The sequence below is a fragment of the Dasypus novemcinctus genome, chromosome 10, assembly GCF_030445035.2.
Source record: "Dasypus novemcinctus isolate mDasNov1 chromosome 10, mDasNov1.1.hap2, whole genome shotgun sequence".
NCBI classification, from domain to species: domain Eukaryota; kingdom Metazoa; phylum Chordata; class Mammalia; order Cingulata; family Dasypodidae; genus Dasypus; species Dasypus novemcinctus.
Window position 1 is genome coordinate 99,104,943 of NC_080682.1, and position 5,945 is coordinate 99,110,887.

At 34.3% G+C, this 5,945-nt stretch overlaps 1 pseudogene; it reads right to left on the reverse strand.

Annotated features, from left to right (window-relative positions):
• Positions 1-1,569: 1,569 nt before the first annotated feature.
• On the reverse strand, positions 1,570-2,510 carry LOC101433396 (olfactory receptor 52E4-like; annotated as a pseudogene).
• Between the last annotated feature and the right edge of the window lie 3,435 nt (positions 2,511-5,945).

The window sequence follows — 5,945 nt, forward strand, 5'->3', positions numbered from 1 at the left end:
TGAACACATTTATATACCTTATATGTATGTCCAGGTGAACTTCCTCCCATATATCTCCCATCACTGACACCCCATACCAATGATCCTATCCTGCCATAGTTGTAACCTGTTGTGGTCCAAAACTTCTTCACAAATGAAGTCAAGAATACTGCCAAATACAATTAATAGGAAAATGAAATAATGATGTTTAAACATAAGAAATAAAATACATAATAGTTTAGAAAAACTAAAACTAAACAAACATTTAAAAATTGGGATATTAAAAAGTAATAAAAAACATTTTTAAAAAATGTTGACATTTTACCTTTCATCACTACAGTATCTCTTGCCCTTTATGTACAGTGAGATATTCTTCCATTTCTTTCCCAATGTCTTACTTTTTTTTCATTTTGTCTTGAAAGAAATTTTAGGTCACAGTAAGTCACATACAGAAGGGGCCTTGTGAATCTGTGATAGGGAGAAGTGAGTAGTTGTGCAGTGAAGAGATATGACAGGTGTGTAGAGATGCTATTGGGTTTGGTGGTGCAAGTTTGATGCGGGTAGGATGGATAGGGTGGGTTGGATGGTCCACGGAATTGGGGGAGGGTTGGGGGAGGGAGCAGGTGAACACTGGGGATTGGCAGGTATGTGGTTGAAACTACAGTGTTTGGAAATCTTTTATGACAGTATGACAAGGAAGGGTTTCTGGGTTAGGGTGTTGGATGGGGGCCATTCAGGACAGGTGCACTTGAGGCCATCTTCTACAGAATGTGTGAGTGATTATTTTGCCATTGTGTATTTGTATCAGTGGGTGGAGACCCACATAATGAGCAGGAAGGAGTTGGACTCCCATCTTGGGGTGGCCAGATATGTTCTCAAACAGAGAGATGGGTGTCTCTCAAGAGCACGTGTCATTCCTATTAGGGGCTTGACAAGTGTGTCAAGCCCTCCATGTTGTTGCAAGTAACTATATATCTTGTCCTTAAAAGACTGAAACCTGGTGGTCTCTGTAAGCCCTGAGGGGAGTGGGAGGGAGGAATAGAGTAGATTAAAGAAAGGGTATTAGGGGACAAAGGAAGGGTTCTGCATGATTTTGAAATGATGGATACAGGCTTCTGTTTCTATTTTACAGAGAGTACAGCAAGCACTACCTAATTTCACAGGCCATACTTGTGAGTAAAATAAGGACTATGGCCAGGATGGAAGTAATATTAGCAGTCCAATAGTTATTTGAAGTGAAGAATTTCAAAATATTGATTCATGTGTCAAAGTCATCCTGTAGAATTGTATGCCGCAATAGTCTGCCTTTTTATTAAAATTAGGAAACATTTTAGTAGCAGCTTCATTATATATTTTACTCATCCTCACAATCTTCTCAACCTTAATGAGGAAAAAAAAAAGTCTATTGTGAGTGAAAGTAGAAATTACCAAGAAGAAATGTTGAGTTTGAGTTTGGAAGTTCCTCAAAATGAATAAAATAATGATGGAGTGACATTACCTGGTCTCAGAGAATGTACCCTGAGGTACCCTGAGAAATGTACATCCTGAGGTAGAGACTCATAGAATGTATACGCTTTGATTATAATTGAGTCACTCTCTCTTTACAAATATTCTCACAACCTGGTCCCTAATCTTCTTGGTCCTGACACCATAAATAACTAGATTTAAACAAGGAAGAACAACCATAGAAAGATTGGCCAAGAGGATGTGAATGTAGCAAGGGATATTTCTACCAACCCAGTGAGTCATAAAGGAGAAAAATGCTGGTGTGTGAAAGGACAAGATGACACAGATATGTGAGTCATATGTGCTAAATGCTTTGAACCTGGCATCCCTGGAAGGAAGATAGAAGATAGCTCGAAGGATCTGAATATATGAGAGGGCAATGAGGATCATGTCAAAGAACAGGGAAGCAATGATAAATAAGCCATAGATGATGTTGATCCTTATGCTGGCACAGGCAAGACAGGCAATTCCCATGTGTTCACAGTAGATGTGAGGGATAATGTAATAGCGACAGAAAGGCAATCCCTTGAGAGGAGGGCAGAAGGGAATAACAAAGAGGGCTGGCTTCCCCACTATAGTGGAGACCATGATAGCTACCAATTTTTTTTGGTGAGAATGTTGTTGTATCTCAGAGGGTAGCATATTGTAACATAGCAGTCAATTGTCATGACCAGGAGAACATCAGATTCCATATCAGTGTAGGTGTAGATGAAGTACATTTGGATGAGGCAGCCTTCAAAGTAATCTCCCTTAGTTTGAACCAGAATATGGCTAGCATTTTGGGAATGGTAGAAGTGGAGAAGCCTAGATCTATAAAGGAGAGAAGAGCCAGAAAGTAGAACATGGATTGATGAAGTCTCTGCTCAGTCTTGATCACAGTCAGGATAGTGACATTCCCTATAAGTGCTATCAGATAAACAACAAAGAAAGGGAAGGCAGTCCAGATGTGGAAAGCTTCCAAAACTGGGACCCCCCAGTAGCAGGAAGTCAGCAGGGTATGTGACCGTGTCATTGGCAGAGAACATCTTGCTGGGCACTCTAAGTGGATACTCCACTGTCTTCTTCAATATTTCTGGGAAAACGTAAGGGAATATATGGTGGTTTCATATCACAAGATACAATAGCATGCCAGTGAAAGTGTCCTGAACATAATGGGAATTACAAGAATATTAAATATTAGAGCTATTCAAATCAAGCTTTTCCCTCCTTGACATTACCATGTAGATTGTGGAGGATAGAACCAGTCCATTCTGGTACTGTGATGAAGGGATTCAGTATCTCATTTACTGTAAAAGTATTCATTTCTCTATGCCGTATCAACTGAGAACTCTTCCATTAATCTGAACTTTTGTAAGTACCATCCTGTTTCCTTAACTTTGCAGAGTCTTAAAATAAAACTTCCAATAATGTTATGAAATGAGGGTGAGGGATTGACATAGGATGAAACTTTGGAATGATGGTCAGAAAATATCGCCCTATGAGTTTCACCTAACTTTCACACCTCTCTCCTTATAGGCATTACTGGTCCTTTGGTTCTTCTTTATAAAATTGCATTGATCTCTGTCTGTGATATACCAGTGCTTTAATGCTCTGACTAACTAATTATTCTTAGTATTTTTCTACTATACCACTCAAAAAACAATATTATTAATTCAATATATAAACTAGGCAAAATGTATATGGTTATCTTAACAGATAAGAAATTATTAATAGATAATATACAGGGAAACCATTTTATTAAATTCAGCACACATTTTTGATATTTTAAAAAATATATTAGCAAATTTAGGGAAAAGGAAAATTATTCAGTTTGATGAAGGTCATTTATAAAAAACATACAGTTAATGTCATACTGAAGGGTAAAATGCTAAAACTTCTCCTACAATTAAGAATAAGGCAAGGCAATGATGCCCATACAATAGAATATACTTATGAAAAAAATAACCTATATTTCAACCTCATAGCATAAAAAAGTAATTATTTCTACTAGACAAAGATAAAAATGCTTACATTGTGAAGTCTTCAATGTAAAACGAAAAGAAGTTGAACAAGGCTGTGTTGTCCTCAGCTGGGTTCATTCACTCGGCATGACAGAATAGACAGACATACCAACCTATACTAGAAAGGTAAAGGGAGTTTATTTGCCAGCAGGATGTGAGAGATGTACCATCTCAAATCAGCCTCTCCATCTGCAGAAATTCTAATATTTTATAAATATTTATAATATTTATTCTAATATTTTATAAAATTGTGGATGTAAAACAGGAGGATGGAGAGGTTACCATATGCCAAGTATACACAAAGATCAGCCTGGTTCTGAAATAACGATAAACAAAGGTAAGTGCAGGCTAGAACTACCATTGCAATAGTAAGTATACACAAGGGAGGGGCTAAGTCTAGAATAACCATAAACAGGGGTGAGACCTGTTCAAAACGACCATCACAATAGCAGGTCTAAGCTAAATCCAGCCAGTTTCAGCAATTTCAGATATTAATCTTTTGTTATTTTTATATTAATAAATAAATTATTATATTAATAAATAATAATAATTCACAATGATTTATATACATTATATTAATAATATAATGATTTTGCAGTTATAATTATTTGTTAATTCTTTACTCGCAGTTACAATTTTAGGCTTCATTTTCACTTCAAAGCAAATTGGACACATTTGTTCATCAACTGAACAATTAAAACTATTTCAGTGTTTGGTTATATAGGACAGAACTGCCCCAATCAAGATCCTAGTTCTTGCAGAAACCGAAGTGAGGCTGAACTTAAATTGTTGTGGTTGAGGGTAACTCGCAAACCTGTAGTAAACAACTATTTATTTTCTAAAATGCAATAACTATATAATTAATCAATTCAAGATAATTATATTTAAATATGTTACCGTAAAATTAATTTGGAGGCACAAACTGGGACAAAATAATCATAGTCTTTATTTATGACAAAGAAGCAGTTGAAAAATACTTACCATTTAAAAAAAAAGAGAAGCAGGCCAATCACAAAGAAAGAAATTGACCTAAATGGACACTTCACAAATGAAAATGTACAAATTTGCATATGAATTTTCAGTAATTAACCATCAGGAAATGTAAACTAAATCTGCAATAAAATATCTCTAACCATTCACTAGAATGGCTAAAAATTTTAAGTGACAAAATCAAATTCTGGCAAGAATATGGAGCAGCTGGATTTTTCATATTGACAGAAGTGAATTAAAAATAGTAAATTTTGGGAAAATTGGTAGTTTATTATACATTTAATCAGATATCACAACTATTGTGCATAAAATTTAACTTCTTAGTGTTTGCCAAATACAAATTAAAATAGATATTCATACAAAGAATACACAAAAATGTTCATAGCAGCTTGATTTATAATGGCCTCAAAGTGGAACAACTCAAACATCCATCAACAAATGAAAAGAAAAACATATTTTGGAATATTTACACAATGAATTTATAACTAGCAGTAAAGATGGATCAACTACAGACAACACAGATGAATTTCAAAATCATTATGCTGGTCTAACGATTGATTCTAGTTATAGAAAACTACATTATATATACCTTCATTCATATTAAGTTGTTGAATATGCAAAAAATCTGTGTTAAAAGTATCAAGTCATTGGTTGCCTAAGGGTACAATGGGAGCAGGGATTGATTGGAAGGGGCCCAAAAGGACTTCTTGTAGTGATAAAAAAGTTCTACATCTTGATACATGTATATAACATATAGGCTATACATTTGTTCAAAATGTACAATTAAGATTTGTGCATTTATATACACATGAATGTTATCTAAAGGTCAAGTCTGAGCTTAGAGAGAATGGCAGAATATAGTTGTAGAAATTGAGTGATGGATGCATTTTGATGCCAATTTCATAGTTTGTCTATCTGTATCTTTAAAATTCCCCATTACAAAAAAGGTATAAAAATAAAACTAGTCAAAATAAATGTCATATCTAATATATTCTAATTAAAAATTATAGTTTTATTTGATTTAATGAAATATTCAATTACTGGACTTATTACAGGGACAGAATATTTAATTTGAATACAATGATAGTTTTTCACAATTATGACAAAAAGTAAAAATTCTAAAGTCTCACTACAAATTTCACAATCACATTCGAGAGCAAAAGATAAAATAAACAGTCTTTCTGAAGTTAAAATATTCCAAATGACTTCTGTTTTAAATGAGATTTATATTTTATTCCTAATATTTCCTTGTTACAGATCCTGCTCAGCTTTTCAGTGAAATGATAGCTATGGTACATTCTTCATGACCATTTACAATGAATTCATTGAATATTGAGATTTTCTAAAAATATGAAGAAGTGAGTAATTGTACATAGCTAGATAGAACGTCATGGTATTATCCTAGCATGTGTCCTACCATTTCTTCAAGCTTTCATTATAATGTATCAAGTATTTTACAAGTACTAGAGT